Source organism: Dipodomys spectabilis, unplaced genomic scaffold (assembly GCF_019054845.1).
Source record: "Dipodomys spectabilis isolate Male_0828 unplaced genomic scaffold, ASM1905484v1 ptg000384l, whole genome shotgun sequence".
NCBI lineage: Eukaryota > Metazoa > Chordata > Mammalia > Rodentia > Heteromyidae > Dipodomys > Dipodomys spectabilis.
This window is the reverse complement of record NW_024871061.1, coordinates 238642-261474: the sequence shown is the minus strand read 5'-3', so window position 1 is coordinate 261474 and position 22833 is coordinate 238642. Positions and strand designations below refer to the sequence as shown.

Below are 22833 nucleotides of genomic sequence, written 5' to 3'. Positions count from 1 at the left end.
CAGCTGAGCCAGTGGTCCCAGGCTAAAAATGGGGGATTTTTAGAAAAGAAAATCCACCTCTTCACTTGTGTCTAAACCTCAGATATCACTAATAGAACACTTCACATTCAACTCATTTCATCAGACATTTGTAAATTTTCTCTTTTAGTTCATGTAGGAATACAACAGTCAGTATCAACTCAGCTGTGGGACTGAATCAATTGTATGGAAATTGCTAGCACCTAAATCAAGAAATGTTACATCAAAACAAATTTGACCCACTTTTGGAATAATTGTTTTCTCTTTTTATTAAAAATCTTTGCTTGATTACTTCCTAATGTGAGTGATGACATTTTCACTCTTCAGCCTTCATCCACATGTGGTCAAATATTTAAGAATTCAAAGATTTCCATTGATAATTTATTAGGCTGACCTCTAAGAAAATGTGGATTTCTGGAATTTGGTCTGCTGTCTTGTTCTTACACATACAGGCTTTCTATGATTTATTTGTTCTACAAGGAATTCTACTTTTTAATCTTTGTGTAACCAATTTTAGTTTCTCTGTTCAGTCTTTCTGACATTCTCTCTGGAGATTCATTTGAGTCTGCCTCATTAAAAATATATTCATCAGCTAAATGATTTCAGTTTCTGTTTTTCCCTGACTTCGTGTCAGCTGTGATAGCAGCCCTGACTGGCTGTGCTTACTGGAGTTTTTGTTTATTTGTTTGGTGCAGTTTTTTTTTGTTTGTTTTAGAAGTGTAGGATTACTATTCAAGGTAGTAGCATCTCTGGGTCCCAGTGGTCCCCTGACCTAGGTTCAATGGGTTTTTCTCCTAAAGATTCAAAAAACAGCTGACTAAATTCCTGTTTAAATTTTCCCAAAATGAGGCAATCTGGCATCCTTGCAAAGGCATCAATAATCCTCTGTAACCACTTACAGAAATGGTCTATCAAGATGGCTTTTCAAGATTGACTGTGAAAAATGTTCATTTCCAATTCAGTACCATAAAGCAGCTCACATCCCAGGGAGCAGAATTTTGGAAGGAAGGTCCCCTTCCTTCCTTCTCTTATTATAGATAAAACCATAATATTCTGCAGTTGTGGCCAGCATGGAGCACATTTTCCCAAGAGTAATATTCTGTAGTGTAAAAGAGGACCAACTATCAAAATAAATGTGAAAATACTTGTCGACTAAAGACTGATTTATCTTGCTTATATCTGTTGTTATTTTCATTACTTCAAACACATAGATAAATTATATTGGGATTAGACAAGAGGCAAGTGATTAATGAAATAAACATTCAGTTTACTTTCATATATCCAATATAATACACTTAACCCCTTACGGAAAATTAAAACCAACTGGAGAAACAATGTCAGAAATATAAAATAAGCCTCAATATGAATAATCTGGCACAGATACATCATCATCTACTCATTTGGTACAAAATAATAAAAATTTAATTAATGAATATGACGTTTAAGTATAATCTGAAATAGTCCTCGTGTATATGATTGTATATAATTTTTAGATGTCAACGAGCAGGAATATAACATGCATGTAGAATTCAAATTTCCACCATTTAAGCTAGATGAGATGAGTAATCCCTCCTGTATTGTGTGGTGTGAATTTCACCACAATGCTGAAATCTTCCACCTAATACTGAGACATGTGCAATAATTTATTATTTCATATTAAAATGAGTGCTGAGTACAAGATACTTTGAATTATTACATTAATTCGCAGAAATGAAACAATAATGATATATTATTTGTTTAAATTCTAATGCTTCTAATTTCACAATTCATGAAATATATTATTAAAGTAAGTTTCATTTTTTTCTTTTCTATACCTGGCAGAAATTAAAATTATATATTAAACATTCAATATGAAGTAATCAATAATAACTAATATGTTATTAAATTATATACTACCAAACTCTGATGTGAATTATCATTCTAACAAATTGTGATGTAAACTACATTTAATAGAATTAATTTAATATTTATTAAACTTACCATCTTGTTATTGTTTCCTAACTGTGTCATTTGTTATTCTTGGTCAAAGTCATCTCTTCACCTCAATTGTTTAATTTTCTATTTTATCTCTATTATTTTGCTGATTATGCATTTTGTTTTCCCTTTCTAGTGACTGACATAAGGCTGAAAATCTGTATGCTAGTTTATTACTTCCTATGTTAAATTGCTGCTCTCCACAGTTGTTCTACTCTTCTTTTTGTAGTACAGAATTTCCCCTAGTCCCATCGACTGTATTGCTACTCCCATATATTTTATTTTTTATTTAAATTTTATTTTCAAGATAGTGTACAGAGGAGGTATAGTTACATAAGTAAGGTAATGCATTTATTTCTTTTCTAACTTGTTTCCCCTTCCCTCATTTTTCTCCCTTTTCGCTCCCAATGCACCTCCCAAGATTATTTCCAAAATATTGTCTTGTGAGTATCACTGTTGCAGAGGTTCCCCCTTTGTCCTTTGTCTCACCATTCTGTTTTTTCCCTTTCCCTTCCCCAGTTTAGATCAACATATTTACATTACCCAATGTATCAGAATCAAATACAGTGACTATTGGGATAACCCATAGGTGGGGAAAACACAAAAAAGATAAAAATAAATCATGTAGTACCTTAAGAATAACAACAACAAAGAACATATCTTGGAGTTCATTTCATTTAGAATCATCTTATACGGTCATATGCACATAGCTATTGAGTTATTTTGCTTATCTACTAAGATTATACTTGATGTACACAATAATGCTCCCCTAGGAAGAACAACTCCTACTTACTTAGTTTCCTTTCTATGTAAGGACAGTGTTGTCCCCTGTATCCTCATGTTGTACATTACAACTATATACCTGGTCATACTGTATATCCACTATCTTCTACATTGTGAACTAAATGCCCCAGAAGTTACACTTTGCTTTAATTTTTTTAAAAAAATTCCGTCTTAATGTTTGAGGTGTGTGTGTGTGTGTGTGTGTGTGTGTGTGTTTACAAAGATAAGAACACAACATTTTTCTTCATTTACAATACAACTTTCAGGTCATTGTAAGTTGTGGCAAATGGGAAAGTCTCTTGCTATTTTAAGGATGAAACAGATGATGATATTTGTGCATGTATCACATTTGCTTTATTAGTCTGTAGTTGAACACTGAACTCTGACTTATATCTTGGCTGTTGTGAATAAGAATGAACTATAGATATATTTACGAATTACCCAGTGAGAAATAATCACATGATTGGTGGGTCAGATGATATTACAACTTTGGGTTTCTTTAGAAACCTGCGTACTAGTTTCTACAATGAGAACACTAACTAAGAGTGTAGAAAATTTCCTTTTCTCCCCACTCACCAACATTATTACCTTTTGTTCAAAGGTAATAAAAGGCAGGTTTATACTATCTGCAGTAACCCAAACTGGCCTTAGACTTAAATCCAACCTCCTAAATGCTTGGAATTACAAGCCTTTACCACCACAACTGGTTCCATTGATTTTTTTTATGAGTTATAATAGTTATGAAGTAGTATCATAGTAATTTTGAATTATATTTCTCGAATGACTTCTACTCAAAAAGCATTAAGCCAGCATAGAAGTTGTATTAAACACAACTTTGTAAACCCACAGGCGATTTTCAGGGCTTTATGGAGAACATGTCTATTCAGAACTTTTGTCCATTTTTAATCCATTTCCTTGTTAATCTCATCTTTTTTTTTTTTAATTTTATTTTATTTTATTTGAGAACATACTGTACAGAGGGGTTACAATTACATGGTCAGGATAAGGCATACATTTCTTACCAAGCATTGCAGCCTCCTCCTTTGTTTACCCTTCACCTCCCTTCCCAGCCTCCCCCCTCCCCCCCACCCAATCATACACCCCCTTCACCCCCCTCCGACATTGTAAAGCTGGATTTGACATGACATTTTGTACTTCTCATTGTTGCAACAGGTCCACCTGAATCCTTAAACGACTTGTTTGTCCCCATCACCTCCACATGTTATACTGACATCAAATATAGTGAAAGCAGGGGTTACACTGTGGGGGAGGGACATACAAAGCAACCAAGAAATAATCTTATAAATGCATTAGAAACACATGCATGAAAGAAACAAAAACATTAAAATACATATTTGAAGGTTCGTTTTCCTAACATCACATTCTCTGACTTTTTCCGCTTGACTCATACCTATACTAGATATTGAAAATAAGGGAAACCATGGGACCTATGTTTCTTTGGGCCTGGCTTACTTCACTTAATATAATTTTTTCCAAGCCTTTCCATTTCCTAACAAATGGGGCAATGTCATTCTTTCTGATGGAGGCATAGAATTCCATTGTGTATATATACCACATTTTCTTGATCCATTCATCTATTGAAGGGCATCTGGGTTGGTTACATATCTTAGCTATGGTAAATAATGCTGCAATAAACATAGTTGTGCTGGTAGCTTTAGTGTGGTCTTGTTTGTAAACATTAGGGTAAATGCCCAAAAGTGGGATTGCTGGGTCATAGGGGAGTTCTATGTGAAGTCTTTTGAGGAACCTCCATACTGCTTTCCAAAGTGGTTGAACAAGTTTACATTCCCACCAACAATGAAGTAAGGTTCCTTTCTGTCCACATCCCCTCCAGCACCTGTTGTTAGAGTTCTTGATTTTTGCTGTTCTAACTGGAGTGAGGTGATATCTCAATGTTGTATTGATTTGCATTCCTTTTATGGCTAGGGATGTTGAACATTTCTTCATGTGTCTATTGGCCATCCTTCTTTCTTCTTCAGAGAAGCTTCTCTTTAAGTCTTTCGCCCACTTACTTATTTGGCAGTTGTTTCTTTGAGGATTTGTTGTTGGGTGGTTTAATTTTTTGAGTTGCAAGTATATTTTAGATATGAGACCCTTGTCCGTTGTATGGCTAGTAAAGATCTTCTCCCAGTCCGTGGGCTTTCTATTGATCTTGCTAGCTATGTCATTTGCCCTGCAGAAGCTCTGCAACCTTATACAACCCGATTTGTCCAACCTTTCTTTGATTTGTTGTGATTCAGGGTCTCTATTCAGAAAATTTCAGCCTGAGCCAAGGAGACCCAGGGTTTCTCCTATTCCATCCTGTAATGTTTTCAGAGTGCCTGCTTTGAATTCAAGGTCTTTGATCCATTTGGAGTTGATTCTGGTGCAGGGTGATATATAAGGATCTAGCTTTAGTTTTCTACATGTAGTTAACCAGTTTTGCCAGCACCATTTACTGAAGAGGCTGTCTGTCTTCCATTCTATTGTTTTAGCTCCCTTATTGAAGATTAGGTGGCTATAGGTCTGTAGGTTCATTTCTGGGATTTCAATTGTATTCCATTTGTCCTGAGGTCTGTCCTTATGCCAATACCACGCTGTTTTGATTACTATGGCTTTACAGTAGAGTTTGAAATTTGGTATTGATATGCCTCCAGCCGTGTTATTTCCGTTGAGGAGCGTTTTTGCTATTCGGGGTCTTTTATTATTCCATATGAATTTTTGGATTGCCTCTTCTATTTCCTTGAAGAATGAGGGTGGAATTTGGATAGGTATTGCGTTGAATTTGTAGATAGCCTTGGGAAGTATTGCCATTTTCACGATGTTAATCATTCCAATCCAGGAGCATGGGAGGTTTTGCCATTTTTTAAGTTCTGTGTTGATTTCCTTTTTCAAGATTTTAAAGTTTTCATCATAGAGGTCCTTCACTTCTTTAGTTAAGTTAATTCCTAGGTATTTTATTTTTTGTGGGGCTATTACAAATGGAGTTGCTTTCCTAATTTCAGCCACACTTTTCTCATTGTTGGCATACAGAAAAGCCATTGATTTTGGGGGGTTAATTTTATAACCTGCTACTTTGCCAAAGTTTTGAATCAGCTTGAGTAATTTGGGAGTGGAGTCTATGGGATTCTTTAAATACAAGATCATGTCATCTGCAAAGAGGGAGAGTTTTATTTCTTCTTTCCCTATTTGGATCCCCTTTATGTCTGCATCTTGTCTTATTGCTGTAGCTAGGCATTCTAATACTAGATTGAAGAGAAGTGGAGAGAGTGGGCATCCTTGTCTTTTTCCTGAGTTAAGAGGAAATGGCTTTACTTTTTCACCATTAAGTATAATGCTGGCTGTAGGTTTGTCATATACAGCCTTTATTGTATTGAGGAATGTTGCATGGATTCCTAATTTTTCCAAAACCTTCATCATAAAGGGGTGTTGGATCTTGTCGAATGCTTTTTCTGCATCTATTGAGATAACCATGTGGTTCTTATTCTTGCTCCTGTTGATGTGATGAATAATATTAATTGATTTGCGTATATTGAAGCAGCTTTGCATCCCTGAAATGAATCCTGTTTGATCGTGGTGTATGATTTTTTGGATGAATTGTTGAAGTCGATTGGCCAAAATTTTGTTGAGAAGTTTTGCATCAATGTTCATCAAAGAAATGGGTCTATAGTTCTCTTTCTTTGATGAGTCCCTGCCTGGTTTTGGGATGAGGGTTATGATGGCTTCATAGTATGTGTTCGGTAGTGAGCTTTCTCTTCCAATTTCATTGAAGAGTTGGAGGAGAATTGGTGTGAGCTCTGCTTTGAAGGCCTTGTAAAATTCCGCTGTAAAACCATCTGGTCCTGGACTTTTCTTAGCTGGGAGGTCTCTTATTGCTGTTTCTATTTCAATGCTTGATATGGGCCTGTTAAGATAGTTTAACTCATCTTGGTTTAGTTTTGGCATGTCAATATTTGCTAGGAAGAGGTCCATTTCTGTCAAATTCTCAAACTTATTAGCATAAAGTTTTGAGAAGTATTCCCTTATAATGTTCTGAATCTTGGTTGTTTCCGTGGTGATGTTTCCATTCTCATCTCTGAGTTTATTAATTTGGGTGTGTTCTCTTCTTTTTCTGATAAGATTTGCTAAGGGTCTGTCAATTTTGTTAAGTTTTTCGTAGAACCAACTCTGTGTTTTGTTGATTCTTTCTATAGTTTTTATGGATTCTAATTCATTTAATTCTGATTTAATTTTGATTATTTCTTTCCGTCTACTGGATTGTTGTTTATCTTGCTGCTCTTTTTCAAGGAGGTTTAGATGTGTCATTAAATTGTTAGTTTCAGATCTCTCCAATTTGTTGGTGTAGGAGCTCAGAGCTATAAACTTGCCTCTGAGTACTGCCTTTGCAGTGTCCCAGAGGAGCTGGTATTTTGTGTGTTCATTTTTGTTGAATAACATGAACATTTGAATTTCCTTTCTAATCTCTTCCCTGACCCACTCATGATTCAACAGTGTGTTGTTCAGCCTCTATGTGATACCGGACTTTCTTTGGTGGCTTTTGGTGTTGAGTTCTAATTTTATTCCCTTGTGGTCAGAGAGAATGCAAGGTATAACTTCAATGTTTCTGAATTTAGACAAGTTTGCTTTCTGGCCTAAAATGTGGTCTATCTTAGAAAACGTTCCATATGCTGCTGAGAAAAACGTGTATTCTGATGCTGCTTTGTGAAATGTTCGGTAAATGTCTGTTAAGTCTAGTTGATCTATGCAGCTGTGTAGATCTGCGGTTTCTCTGTTGAGTTTTTGCCAAGTTGATCTATCTAGTGGGGAGAGTGGTGTGTTAAAATACCAACCAGTTAATGTCTTTGGATCTATATGGGATTTGAGGGAAAGTAGTGTTTCTTTGATAAATTTGGGTGCTCCATTGTTTGACGAATAAATATTTAGAATTGTAATGTCCTCATGAAGGAGAGATCCTTTAATTAGTATGTAGTGACCTTCTTTATCTCTTTTCACGAATTTTAATTTGAAGTCTATTTTATCTGATATTAGGATTGCAACTCCCGCCTGTTTATGCGGTCCGTTTGCTTGGTAGATTTTGTTCCAGCCGTTAACATTGGAAATGTGTTCGTTTTTACGGGCAAGATGTAACTCCTGCAGGCAGCAGAAAGAAGGGTCTTGTTTTTTAATCCAACTGGACAGTCTATGTCGCTTAATTGGAGAGTTCAGTCCGTTAACATTAAGAGATAGGACTGAGAGATATTTGGGAGTTCCTGCCATGTTATCTACCTTCTTGGGGACTGCGAAAACTGGGTTCTTCCTATGGTTCTTGGATTCTCAGTTTGCGTGCAGTTTCTTGGCCTTTATTGCGGTCTTATTGGTTTTCTATGTGTAAGACATCTTTAAGAATCTTTTGTAGGGTTGGTTTGGTGGAGATGTATTGTTTCAATTTTTCTTTGCTATGGAAGGTTTTTATTTGGCCTTCAGTTATGAAGGAGAGTTTAGCTGGGTACAGTATTCTTGGTTGATAGTTGTTTGTTTTTATGGCATGGCATACATCATTCCAGGCTCTTCTTGCTTTGAATGTCTCTGCTGAGAAATCTGAGGTGATTCTAATTGGTTTCCCTTTATAAGTGATTACCCTTTTCTCTCTGACAGCTTTAAGGATATTTTCCTTGTTCTGAGTTGATCCTGTGTGGATTATAATGTGGCGGTGTGATGTCCTATTCTGGTCTGGTCTATTTGGGGTTCTAAAGGCTTCTTGTATCTGGACAGGACTATCTTTTTGCATGTTTGGGAAGTTCTCTGCTAGGATCCTGTTAAACAAATTTCCTAGACCATTAACTTCTGTTTCTAGGTGCTCCTCTACACCCATTCTCCTTAGATTAGGCCTTCTGATGGTGTCTTCCAGGTGTTGGATAGATCTATCATATTTCTTGGACTTGTCTTGGATGGTTGTATGTTCTTTCTCTATAATATCTAGGCTGTCTTCAATCCCTGAGATTCGATCTTCTGCATGGTCTAACCTGCTGTCAAGACTCTCTACTTTGTTTTTTATCTCTTTTCCTTCTAGTTGGTCAGCTTTGATGGCTTCAAGTTCTTTGTTGAAGCTCTGTTTTAGGTCTTGTATGAATTTCTTTACTTCCTTAATTTGGTGTTCAGTGTTTGTCCTCAAATCACTTAGTTGATTGGTTATGGTTTCTTTGGGCTCCCATTCCTTCTGTTGGGTTCCATTCAGCATTCCCTTTGTGGTCTCCCTGACTTCCTTCAGCTCTTTGTTAATGGATTCCATGAATGCCTTTAGTGATCTTTGTGTGTTCTCTACCTGGTCTCTCAATTCCTGTATTACTCTTTGATTAGCTTCCTCCCGTTCGTGGGATTCCGGCAGATCTCTTTGAGTGTTCTCAGCCTGCTCATGCCATTCCTCCCTTTCTCTTTGAGTATTCTCAAGTTGTTCACGTAAATCCTGTATCAGTTTTTGAGTAGCTTCCTCACGCTTATGATATTCCTGTATAAACTTCTGGGATGCCTCCTCTCTCTCCCTATCACTCTCATACAGAGTCCTTTGTACGTTGTCAAGCTTTTCATTTATCATGTTTGCCAGCAGTGTTTGTAGAGCTGTTTGGGAACTCTCCTCTGGATTATTCATTATCTGTTCTAACCCCTGATTATCAAGATTGGGAATTGAGATACCCGAATTTGCCATTTTTCTTGTGTTTTTCCGGCTTACTCTGCCCATTTGAGATGAAGATAGCACCAGTTTTGTGCTAGAACACTATCTTAAGGCAACCATCAACCAAAGTTTGCATTTGTACAGTCAATAGTCTACAGATACAATCTAGTTCAACAGATACATCTATTCGACATCAAACAACTATATGTTAAAGGGCTTTGAACCGCAGAGAAGAATTTGGAAAACCAGAAATTATTAGGGTTAGGGAGAGATTTGGGTAAAAAATAGGAATAGATTGGTGTGGGGAGGCACAGGGAGAGTTAACTATGTCCTAATCACAATGCAGGAAATAGGTTGGGTAGGATGCAAGTAGAGAGAGAGAGAAAAAGAAGGAAGGGAAAGGGGAATGAAAAGAGACCAGAAAAAATAGAAACGTAAAAATTAATGTTATTTTAGAGATTAAAGGACCATCTATTTATAGAGGAATATGAATATGTTGAGAGAAAGGGAGGGACATAGAGGAGATGTGAAAAACTTTAAAAAAAATGCTTATAATATTATATAGGTATAAAGAGGTAGTACTGCTATTAATGAATTTAAGTCTCAGAGGTTTTGAACTGAGTAATAAGTTTGTGGATTAAGTGTGTACACAATGTGGGATAAGGTCTACTGGTTAACTACGGGTTTATCTGAGGATGTGCAGGACAAGAGTTAAGTCATATAAAGAAGAACAAAGAGGAAAAGATGGAAAGGATAGGAGAGTGAGAAGAAAAGATCAGAAATTCAGTAGAGCTAGACAAAAAACAAAAAGATAATTAAGAATAAAAGAAAAAGAGAAAGAAGACAGGAAAAGAAAGGAAAACACACATTCACGTATTCCTAAAATAAAAATTATGAGGAGAAAGAAAAAAAAAAAGTTAATGGAAAACAATTATTTTTTCAGAAGAGGCAAAAATTAAAGATTAATAAAAGTTTTAGAAAAGCAAAAAAATTTTTTTTATATATATAAGGTAACAAAAGACAAAAAAAAAAACAAAACAAAAAAAGAAAAAAAAAAGAAGAAGAAAAAAAAAAGTTCTTTGATTTTTTTTTTTTTTTTAGGAGGGGTGGGAAGAGTCCTGTATCTCCCTTTTGTCTGTAACCAGAGTCTGGTTGGAGTCTCTGGTCAGCTTGAGGTCCTGTGGCTTGATTGGTTTCTTAAGTCAGTTTGTTGGAACAGGCAGAAAAATGCTCTGCTTTACCCAAGATTTTGAGATCCCCCTCCCAGGTTAGTTTACTGGGAATGTGATCTGCTTTGAGAATCACAAAAGAGGGGGATGCAGTGATGAGGCTAGGTTCTGGGTAGAATTGAGGCCTTTCTACACACAGTAGCTTTTCCCTGGGGCTATTTTGTGAAAAAAACTCACAGCACCCAGCCTGGAGCCATTGTCAGGGTTTCTGTTTTTCAATTGATTGTGGTGGCTGCTAGAGGGAGGGGCAGCCTCTGGCTCTGGTTACCCGGTGAGGAGAGCCACTCCAATGGCTGACGCCTGAGCTGGGTGACTTTTCCCTGAATGGAACTGAGTCTGTGAGGTCACTTCGCCGTTAAGTTCTTGTGACCTGCTAAATGACTCGTTTTATTCCAAGGCCTGAGCTGGAGCTAGTCGCTCCTCCGAGCTTTGTCGGTATCCAAGATGGAGATCACCGGTGCTGGGGGGGGAGGGGTGGCCTTCCCTCCTCTGCTCCCAGAGAAGGAGTGAGGAAGTCGGGCTTCTACTCACGCCGAGTCTTGGATCCTGGGTCGTCTCTGGTCTGCAAAGTGCAGGATGAAGTTGTCCGCTCCTTGTCGGTTCTTGCTGGTGTTGAGTAGAATCTGCTCGTCCGGTGCGTCTGGCTCCTTCGTCCCGGACTGTGTCTCAGGTGTGCCCCTGCGGTGGCGGTGGTCACTGCTGCGACCCTGCCTGCGCAGCAGCAGCTGCTGGCAGGCACTCAGATTTGTCTGTTTGGCTTCCCCTCTCTTGACTAACTCTCTGTCCTGTGATGGCACACTTGGTGTGATTCTCTGGCTTGGGACTGTTCACTGGAACTCTGAAACTGTTTTCTATGCAAGAGCTTGTTCAGATTCCAGCTTCTCCTCCGCCATCTTCCCGGAACCGTTAATCTCACCTTTAAGCACTTTAAACCAGATCAATAATTAATTGAAGGTAGAAAAGAAAAAAAATGTAGCAACTCCTTACATTTTTCAATTTTCAATAAGATGGTATTGCTTAAATCATTTTCTGTTTACACTTGTGACTAAATAACTGAATTTAGTTAGACCTTTTACAAGGCTGTAATTCATATATTTTACATTGATTGCTCTTTCCAAAGCCTGTTTGTCTAATTTCCCTTGGTTTCTTTCAGTCCCAATGGTTCAAATTTCAAACTGACGAATAAATGGAAGGAAGCAAACAAAAAATACAGTTCCTCTCATCAGATCATGCCTGTATAAGAATGAGTAAGAGTTCATCCATCTAAGGACCTATGATAGGACAACAGAAAAAGAATTCATTCTTCTAGGTCTTCTTTATCTTTGCGATGTAACTTAAATGTTGTAAAACACATTGTACTGGTCAGATACTTTTATGTTTTATCAGTTTTACACATTTTCATATCGATTTCATCTCAGTCTACAAGATAACTTCATCTTTCTGTCTCTGGTATTTTTACTCTAACAAGACATAAGATAACCAGTTTGATTTACAGCATGAGAAGTTATCCAACTGGCTTGCTTGGAAGCAGAGCATGGTCAATAGATATTAGTTCTGGTTGCTCACTACATGTAATGGTTTCTGTACTACTTATCACATTTTATTTAGTATTTAGAAAAGACTGCTGGCTAAACTCAAACTCATCCATAGAAGTTTATATTAAGTATTTCACAAGTGTTATTTCCTTTAATTCTTAAGATAACATTTGCTATAATGCTAATGTTATTACCATTTTAGTGTTGGAAAAAATTGTAATTAAAGGCAGTAAGTGTATGGCCCAAAGACACAGTGAGTGAGGAAGAAAATGAGTCAAAGTTTCCAAAAGTCTTTCAGCAATACACAAAAGGTAGATAAAATCTCTTCATTCTATGACATTCTCAATTCAATATTCATATTGTCCAAGAAATAATAGTATACAATGTCTTGGTGACATTGGGTTATCATGCACAGAACTGAGCTTATAAATTGAGATACAAAGAGAAGCATATTTCTTCTGTCCCACAGTTCCAGTATCCTTTTTAAAATGTACTAAAATTTTAAATATCAACACTTACTGTCTTTTAACAATGCCAAAACGAAATAAATTCACATATAATCAATCCAAAATGTTTTAAAAGTAGGAGATGATAAAACAGGCCCCTGTGAAGTAAATTTTCTTCTACTTTATACATTATTCTGAAAGCCTTTTGCTGGTTTATAACGCCTGTAATCCTACTACTGGGGATATCTACTCAGGAGCCTGAGATCTGTGGATAACAGTTGGAAGCTTATCAGGGTAAAATAAATTCATAAGATTATTTTTCAAAAATTTTAATGAACTAGCAAAGGGCCAGGAATGGAGATGTAGCTCATTTAGTAGCTCACTAATAGAGCGAAAAGGACTAGCAAGACCTTGAAGCCCTGATTTCAAACTCTGAGCATGCCAACACACATGCAAGTGTGTGGGCACATGTGCATGTGCCCACACACATTTATTCAAAATACCTTCATATCAGTGTTTTTCATTAATTTCTTAACGATATTATGAGTGAAATAAAGGAAATAAGCTCTTCCATCTCAGAACATTTTTATATGTTTTCATTGCAAAAATGCTGTACAGAAGGGTCACAGTTACACGAGCAAGGCAATGAGTACATTTCCTAACAAGTATTGTTAACTCCTCCTTCATTATTCCCCTACTATCCCTTCCCTTCCACCTCCACAAGTCCACTCACCTCCTCCCTTCCCCTGCCTCAATTGTAAAGTTCATTTTACAACATAGTGTCTTGTGCATCTCATTGTTACAATGGGTGAACCTGTATCCCTATTTAAGCATTTACTTTTTCTTCTTCCCATCCACAAATTAGAAGAGACTATAGACAAGATGTAGGCGCACCAACTTCAAATACAGTGAAAACAGGTGTCATAACATGGGGTCGGAACATATAAAGAAGCAAAAAAAAAAAAAAACACACTGTATGTTATAAGTATGTGAGAAACAATAGCAAGAAAGAAAAAACCACTTGTGTCACTAACTTCAGTTCATTTCCCTTAACATAATCTTATCTGGTCATATGCTCATAGCTTTTGACCTTTTCTGCTTATCCCAGACATATATTAGTTATTGAAAATTAGGGAAACCATGGGACCTATGTTTATTTGGACTTGGCTTACTACACTTCATAATCTATTTCCGAAGCCTTTCCATTTCCTAACAAATTAGGCGATGGAATGACAGGAGTTTGCCTGTCATCCTTAAGCAGGGGCCACGTTAATCTTCTCGATATCATTCCAAATTTAGTGTATATGATGCTTCCTCACTGCTTCTCAGGGAGCAGAGGAGGGAAGGCCTTCCCTCACCCTCCAGTACTGGAGATCTCCATCTTGGATACTGACAATGCTCGATGGAGCTGCTAGCTCCAACTTAAGCCTTGGAAGAAAACTAGGTCATTTAGCAGGTCACAAGAACCTAAGCTGACCTGCCAGACTCAGCTCCACCCAGAGAAAAGTCACCCAGCTCGGGCGCCAGCCCTAGGAGTGGCTTTCTTCACTGGGTAATCAGAGCCAGAGGCTGCCCCTCCCTTTAGCAGCCTTGACAATCAATTGAAATTCAGTAAACATAAACCCTGAGAGTGGCTCCAGGCTGGGCTCTGTGAGTTTCTCACAAACTAGCCCCCGGGGAAAGCTAATGTTTGCTGAAATTCCTCAACTCTACCCAGAACCTAGCCTCATCACAGCATCTCCAAACTTGAGGAAAAAGCCATCTCCCTCTTTTGTGATACTCAATGCATATCTCCCTTCCATTGAACTAATCTGGAAGGAGGATCACAAAATCCTGGGTAAAGCAGAGCATTTTTCTGCCTGTTCAAACAAACTGACTTAAGAAACCAACCAAGCCACAGGAAAATCAAACACCACAAGCAGACCAGAGACTCCAACAAGAGGCTGGTTATGAACATAAGGGTGATACATGATTTTTCCGACCCCTACCAAAAAATATTTTTCTTTTTTTTTTTTGGTACCTTTTATAAAAAATTTTTTCTAAAACTTTTTTTAAACTTTTAATTTTTACCTTTTTTGAAAAAAATTGTTTTCTAGTAACTTTTTTTCCTCTTATAATTTTTATTTTAGGGGTATATGTGTGTGTGCGTGTTTCTTTCTTTTCTTTTAAAAAAATTCTTTTTGTTTTTTCTTTAGCTCTACTGAACTTCTGATCTTTTCTTCTTTCTTTCTTATCCTTTTCACCTTTTCTTCTCTTTCGTTCTTCTTTATGTGATTTAATTGTTGTTCTGCACATCCTCAGATAAACCCGTAGTCGATTAGTAGACCTTATTCCCCATTGTGTACACACTTAATCCACAAATTCATTACTCAATTAAAAACCTCTTAGACTTAAATTCCTTAATAGCAGTACTACCTCTTTATACCTATATAATATTTTAAGTATTTTTATTTTAAAATTTTTCACATCTCCTTTATATTCTTCCCTGTCTCTCATTATATTCACGTTCTTCTCTGAATAGTTTGTATTCCTTTCTGCTTCATATTTTAAATTTTTACTTTTCTATTTTTCTTGGTCACTTTTTTCCCTTTCCTTTCTTCTTTTTTTTCGCTCTCTACTTTCATACGATCCAACTTATTTCCTTCTTTGAGATTAGGACTCAGTTAACTCTCCCTGTACATTCCCACATCACTCTATTCCTATTGTTAACCCACATCTCTCCCTAAACCTAATAATTTCTGGTTTACCAAATTCTTCTTCGTGGTTCGCACCCCATTAATATATAGTTGTTAAATGTTGAATAGATGTATCTGTTGAACTAGACTGTATCTGCAGAATATTGACTGTGCAAATACAGACTTTGGTTGATGCTTGCCTTAAGAAAGTGTTCTAGCAAAAAACTGGTGTTATTTTCATCCCAAATGGGCAGAGTAAGCTGGAAAAACACAAGAAAAATGGCAAGTCCGGGTATCTCCACTCCCACTCATGATAATCAGGAAACAGAACAGATAATGAATAATCCACTGCTGGCAAACATGATAAATGAAAATATTGAAAACATACAAAGAACTCTGTATGAGCGTGATAGGGAGAGAGAGGAGGCAAACAAAAGGTCAATGCAGGAAAAGATTGAAAACTTACAAAGTACTCTGTATGAGCGTGATAGGGAGAGAAAAGAAGCAATCCAACGATTTATACAGGAATATCATGAGCGTGAGGAAGCTACTCAAAAAATGATACAGGATTTGCGTGAGCAGCTTGAGAATACTCAAAGAGAAAGGCAGGAATGGTGTGAGCAGGCTGAGAACATGCAAAGAGAACTACAGGAATGGCATGAACATCAGGAAGCTAAGCAAAGAGTAATACAGGAATTGATAGAGCAGTATGAGTATACACAAAGATCACTAAAGGCATTCATGGGAGCCATTAAAAAAGAGCTGTGGGAAGTCAGGGAGACCACAAAGGGAATGCTGAATGGAACCCAACAGAAGGAATGGGAGTCCAAGGAAACCATAAACAATCAACTAAGTGATTTTAGAATAAACATTGAACACCCAATTAAGGAAGTAAAGACGTTCATTCAAGATCTAAAACAAAGCTGCAACAAAGGATTTGAAGCCATCAAAGCTGACTAATTAGAAGGAGAAGAATTTAAAATTAAAGTAGAAAGTCTTGACAGTAGGTTAGAGGATTGAAGACAGCCTAGATATTATAGAGAAAGAACATACAACCATCCAAGACAAGTCCAAGAAATATGATAGATCTATCCAACACTTGGAAGACACCATCAGAAGGCCTAATCTGAGGATAATGGGTGTAGAGGAGCACCTAGAAACAGAAGTTAATTGTCTAGGAAATTTGTTTAACAGGATCCTAGCAGAGAACTTCCCAAGCATGCAAAAAGATAGGCCTATTCAGATACAAGAAGCTTTTAGAATTCCAAATAGACCAGACCAGAATAGGAAATCCCACTGTCACATTATAATCCACACAGGATCAACTAAGACCAAGGAAAAGATCCTTAAAGCTGTGAAGGAGAAAAGATGAATAACTTATAAAGGGAAAACAATTAGAAACACCACAGATTACTCAACAGAGACAATCAAGGCAAGAAGAGCCTGGAATGATCTATGCCATGCCCTAAAAATAAACAACTATCAAGGAAGAATACTCTACCCAGCTAAACTCTCCTTCATAACTGAAGGCCAAATAAAAACCTTCCATAGCAAAGAAAAATTGAAACAATACATATCCACCAAAACAGCCCTACAAAAGATTCTTAAAGATGTCCTACACATAGAAAACCAACAAGACCATAATAAAGGGCAAGAAACTGCACCCACACTGAGAATCCAAGAACCATAGGAAGAACCCAGTTTTAGGAGCCCCAAGAAGGTGGATAATAAGGCAGGAACTCCCAAATACCTCTCAGTCCTATCTCTCATTATTAATGGACTTAACTCTCCAATTAAGTGACATAGACTGTCTAGTTGGATTAAAAAACAAGATCTTTCTATCTGGTGCCTTCAAAAGTCACATCTTGCCAGTAAAACAAACACATTTTCAATGTTAAAGTCTGGAACAAAATCTACCAAACAAGCAGCCCCCATAAATAGTCGATAGTTACAATCCTAATATCAGATAAAATAACTTCAAATTAAAATTTGTGAGAAGAGATAAAGAAGGTCGCTACATACTAATTAAGAGATCTCTCCTTCAGGAGCATATTACAATTCTAAATATCTATTCGCCAAACAATGGAGCACCCAAATTTATCCAATAAACACTACTTTCCCTCAAATCCCACATAGATCCAAAGACATTAATTGTTGAGGATTTTAACACACCAATCTTCCCACTAGATAGATCAACTCGGCAAAACCTCAACAGAGAAAACACAGATCTAACAACTTCACAGATCAACTAGTTGTTACAGCCATCTACTGAATATTTCACCCAGCAGCTTCAGAAGTTTGCTTTCTGAGCAGCACATGGAATATTTTCTAACATAGACCACATTTTAGGTCACAAAGCAAACTTGTCCTAATTCAGAAACATTGAATTTATATCATGCATTCTCTCTGACCACAAGGGAAGAAAATTAGAACTCAACACCGAAAGCCACCAAAGAAAGTCTTGTAACACACAAAGGCTGAACAAAACACTATTGAATGACCAGTGGGTCATGAAAGAGACTAGAAAGGAAATTCAAATTTTCATGATATTCAACACAAATGAGCACACAAATTACCAGCTCCTCTGGGACACAGTAAAGGCAGTACTCAGAGGGAAATTTGTAGCTCTGAGTTCCTACATCAACAAATTGGAGAGATATGAAACCAACAATTTAATAAGACATGAGAACCTCCTTGAAAAAGAGCAGCAAGCTAAACCCCAATCCAGTAGACAGAAAGAAATAATTAAAATTAAATCAGAATTAAATGAATTAGATTCTAAAAAAACTATAGAAAGAATCAACAAAAGAAAGATTTGGTTCTTTGAAAAAATTAACAAACCGTTAGCAAATCTTATCAGAAAAAGAAGAGAAAACACCAAATAAATAAATTCAGAGGTGAGAATGGAAACATCAGCACAGAAACAACCAAGATTCAGAACATTATAAGGGGATACTTCTCAAAACATTATCTAATTAGTATGAGAACTTGGCAGAAATGGAACTTTTCCTAGCAAATATTGACATGACAAAACCAAACCAAGATGAGTTAAACCATCTTAACAGGCCCATATCAAGCATTGAAATAGAAACAGCAATAAGAGAACTCCCAGCTAAGAAAAGTCCAGGAACAGATGGATTTACAGAGAAATTCTACACAGCCTTCAAAGCAGAGCTAACACCAATACTCCTCCAATTCTTCAATGAAATTGAAAGAGAAAGTTCACTACCGAACACATTCTATGAAGCCATCATAACCCTCATCCCAAAATCAGGTAGGGACTCATCAAAGAAAGAGAACTATAGACCCATTTCTTTGATGAACATTGATGTAAAGTTTCTCAACAAAATTTTGGCCAATCAACTTCAACAATTCATCCAAATAATCATACACTATGACCAAACAGGATTCATTCTAGGGATGCAAAGCTGGTTCAATATACGCAAATCAATAATATTATTCATCACATCAACAGGAGCAAGGATAAGAACCACATGGATTTCTAAACAGAATCAGAAAAGCATTCAACAAGATCCAGCACCCCTTTATGATGAAGGTTTTGGAAAAATTAGGAATCCATGGAACATTCCTCAATACAATAAAGGCTGTATATGACAAGCCTACAGCCAGCATTATACTTAATGGTGAAAAACTAAAGCCATTTCCTCTTAACTCAGTAACAAGAAAAGGACGTCCACTCTCCACTTCTCTTCAATCTAATATTAGAATGCCTAGCTACAGCAATAAGACAAGATGCAAACATAAAGGGGATCCAAATAGGGAAAGAAGAGATAAAATTCTCCCTCTTTGCAGATGACATGATCTTCTCCACTCCCAAATTACTCAAGCTGATTCAAAACTTTGGCAAAGTAACATGGTATAAAATTAACCCCCCAAAATCGACGGTTTTCTGTATTACAACAATGAGAAAAGTGTGGCTGAAATTAGGAAAGCAACTCCATTTGTAATAGCCCCACAAAAAATAAAATACCTAGGAATTAACTTAACCAAAGAAGTGAAGGACCTCTATGATGAAATCTTTAAAAACATGAAAAAGAAGATCAAAACAGAACTTAGAAAATGGGAAAAACTCCCACGCTCCTGGATTGCAAAGATTAACATCGTGAAAATGGCAATATTTGCCAAGGCTATCTACAAATTCAATGCAATATCTATCAAAATTCAAACCTCATTCTACAAGCGAATAGAAGAGGCAATCCAAAAATTCATATGGAACTATAAAAGACCCCGAATAGCAAAACCGCTCCTCAACGGAAAGAATGCTGCTGGAGGAATATCAATACCAAATTTCGAACTCTACTCTAATGCCATAGTCATCAAAACAGTTTGTCACTGGCACAAGAACAGACCTCAGGACCAATGGAATAGAATTGAAAACCCAGAAATGAACCTACAGAACTATAGCCATCTAATCTTCGATAAGGGAACTAAAAAAAATGGAATGGAAGAAAGACAGCCTCTTCAGTAAATGGTGCTGGCAAAATTGGTTAACTACCTCTAGAAAACTAAAGCTAGACACTTACATATCACCCAGCACAAAAATCAACTCCTAATGGATCAAAGACCTCGGAGTCAAAGCAGACACTCTGAAAACATTACAGGATGGAATAGGAGAAACCCTAGGTCTCTTTGGCACAGGCCGAAATTTTCTTAATAGCGACCCGGAAACACAACAAATCAAAGAAAGGTTGGACAAATGGGATTGCATGAAGTTGCAGAGCTTCTGCATGGCAAAGGACATAGCTAGATAGATCAATAGAAAACCCACAGATTGGGAGAAGATCTTCACTAGCCATACAACGGACAAGGCTCTCATATCTAAAATATACTTGGAACTCAAAAAATTAAATCCCCCAACAACAAATCCTCAAAGAAAAAAATCACCAATAAATATGTGGGCTAAAAGCTTAAAGAGTAACTTCTGTGAAGAAGAAAGAAGGATGACCAATAGACACATGAAGAATTACTGAACTTCCCTAGCCATAAAAGAAAGGCAAATCAAAACAACATTAAGATACGACCTCACCCCAGGAAAATAGCAACAGATGCTGGAGGGGATGTGGACAGAAGGGAACATTACTTCATTGTTGTTGGGAGTGTAAACTTGTTCAACCTCTTTTTGAAACTAATATGGAGGTTCCTCCAAAGACTCCACATAGAGCTCCCCTATGACCCAGCAATCCCACTTTGGGGCATTTATCCAAATGCTTACAAACAAGACCACACTAAAGCTACCAGCACAACTATGTTTATTGCTGCATTATTTACTATAGCTAAGATATGGAACCAACCCAGATGACCCTCAGTAGATGAATGGATCAAGAAAATGTGGTACATATACACAATGGAATTCTAGGCCTCCATCAGAAAGAATGAGGGTGCCCCATTTGTTAGGAAATGGAAAGACTTGGAAAAAATTATATTAAATGACGTAAGCCAAGCCCAAAGAAACATAGGTCCCATGTTTTCCCTTATTTGCAATGTCTAGTATATGTATGAGTCAAGCAGAAAAGGTCAGATAAGTTGATGTTAGGAAAATGAACCCTAAGATATGTATTTAAATGTGTTTTTTCTTTCATGCATTTGTTTCTAATGCATTTATAAGATTATTTCTTAGTTGCTTTGTATGTCCCTCCCCCATATTATAACCCCTGCTTTCACTGTTTTTGATGTTGATATAATTTGTGGAGGGGAAGGGGAAAAACAAGTCATTTAAACAAGGATACAGGTTTACCCGTTGCAACAATGAGAAGTACAAGTTGTCATGCCGAAAACGAACTTTACAACTTTGGTGTGGGGGAGGGGGTGAGGAGCGAGTGGGGGGGACAGGGGGGGCTGGGAAGGGATAAGAAGGGGAAACAAAGGAGGAGGCTACAATGCTTGATAAGAAATGTACTGAATATCTTGCCCATGTAATTGTAAACCCTCTGTACAGTATTTTCACAATAAAAAATAAATAAAAAATAATTCCAGATATTTATATTTCAAGAGAAGTGTAGGAGGCGGAATTCAAGTATTCTATACAAGGGACCTGTCATAATGAAAACTACAGGAAGTGTTAAGGTTTGTTAAAAGTTTTAATGTTTGAAATGTATTTAATTTTGGGTATTTGCTTATATATGCCCAAACTAGGTCTGTTAGGCAGGTCATAATTCTTTTCTATAAAATAGTTAAGATTCATGGTAGCGGACATATACCACTAAGTATCTACATTTCAGAGTTTAGAAACTTTACTAATGAGAACTTGCAAAATCTCTGTGTAAAGTACCAGAGTAAAGAGTTGACTTTGTTATCTACACAGTTTCTATTAAAACTATAGCATTTCCTTACTTTATATGCTAGCGAAGAACAAATGAAGATATAAAACATATACAAATTATAAGATGAACCACAAATGGTAATCTTAGTGGGTGACTTTAACCACTACTCATAGCCTATAAAATTCTTGTTGAACATCATAATCTTAGCCACTGTTAACTGTAAAGAAATATGACAATAATAAAATCTAATATATAGTACACTTTAAATACTGGTAATTGTTTTGTTTTTTATTTTATTAATCATTAATACTTAATTATTGGCGTTCTGTATTTGTGGCATTGTTTTCCTTGTTGTAATAGGATACAACTTTTTGTAAGTTGTCATTAGGAGGTACTTTGAGAAGGTTACTGGGATAGCCAAACCATTTTTTATCGGTGCATGTAAATTTAAAAAGAGGAAAATTAAGAACAAAATATTTATTTATAAAATGGTCAAGTAGAATCTGAATCAGGAATATTGATAAATGTCCACACTTAAAATCTTAGTCCTAGGCTGTAGTAGAGCTTTTACAGAGTTGAGGCCAAAAACGTGGGAGACTGTGTTTTGTTTTGTTTTTTATTTGGATTTTGTTGGTCATGGGGCTTGAACTCTGGGGCCAGGGTTCTGGCCTTCAGCTCAAGGCTAGTGCTACCACTTGAGCCACAGCACCACTTGCATCTTTTTCTGCTTATGTGAAGCTGAGGAATCAAACCCAAGGCCTCATGCATGCAAGGCAGGCACTCTACCATTGAACCACCTTCCCAGTACCTGAGAGACTGTATTTTAAAAAATCATCTAAACAACATTTGCTTCTGCTTTGGGTTATATAATGAAATATATGAATATCTTTTTACGTTTTGTGCATTGTTGTACTTCTAAATATATACTAACTTCATCCACTTCATCCTTTTTAAAGTCATGAAATATCTCTGAGAGTTTGCTTCTGTGAAGATGGTTTTGCATTTATAATTTCTTCTGAGTCATTTTTATTTTTTTCAAAATTACTTTATATTTAATGCTGATGGGTATTTACAAAGAGAAAGGGATATAGAGGATTTAGTCTCATCTTTCCTGCCTGGGTTGGCTTCAAACACAGATCTTCAGAATTCAGCCACCTGAGCATTTAGGATTATACTCAGCATCATCTCAGTTTTTAGGTAATTTTTTTTGCCAGTACTAAATCCTTGTAAGTCTTTCTGTAGC

The 22833-nt window shown here is 36.7% G+C and overlaps 1 non-coding gene across 1 annotated transcript; it reads right to left on the bottom strand.

Annotated features, from left to right (window-relative positions):
* Positions 1-13846: 13846 nt before the first annotated feature.
* LOC122096661 lies at positions 13847-13953 on the bottom strand. The gene has a single exon (XR_006145359.1). It is a non-coding gene; the product is annotated as a U6 spliceosomal RNA (small nuclear RNA).
* Positions 13954-22833: the final 8880 nt, after the last annotated feature.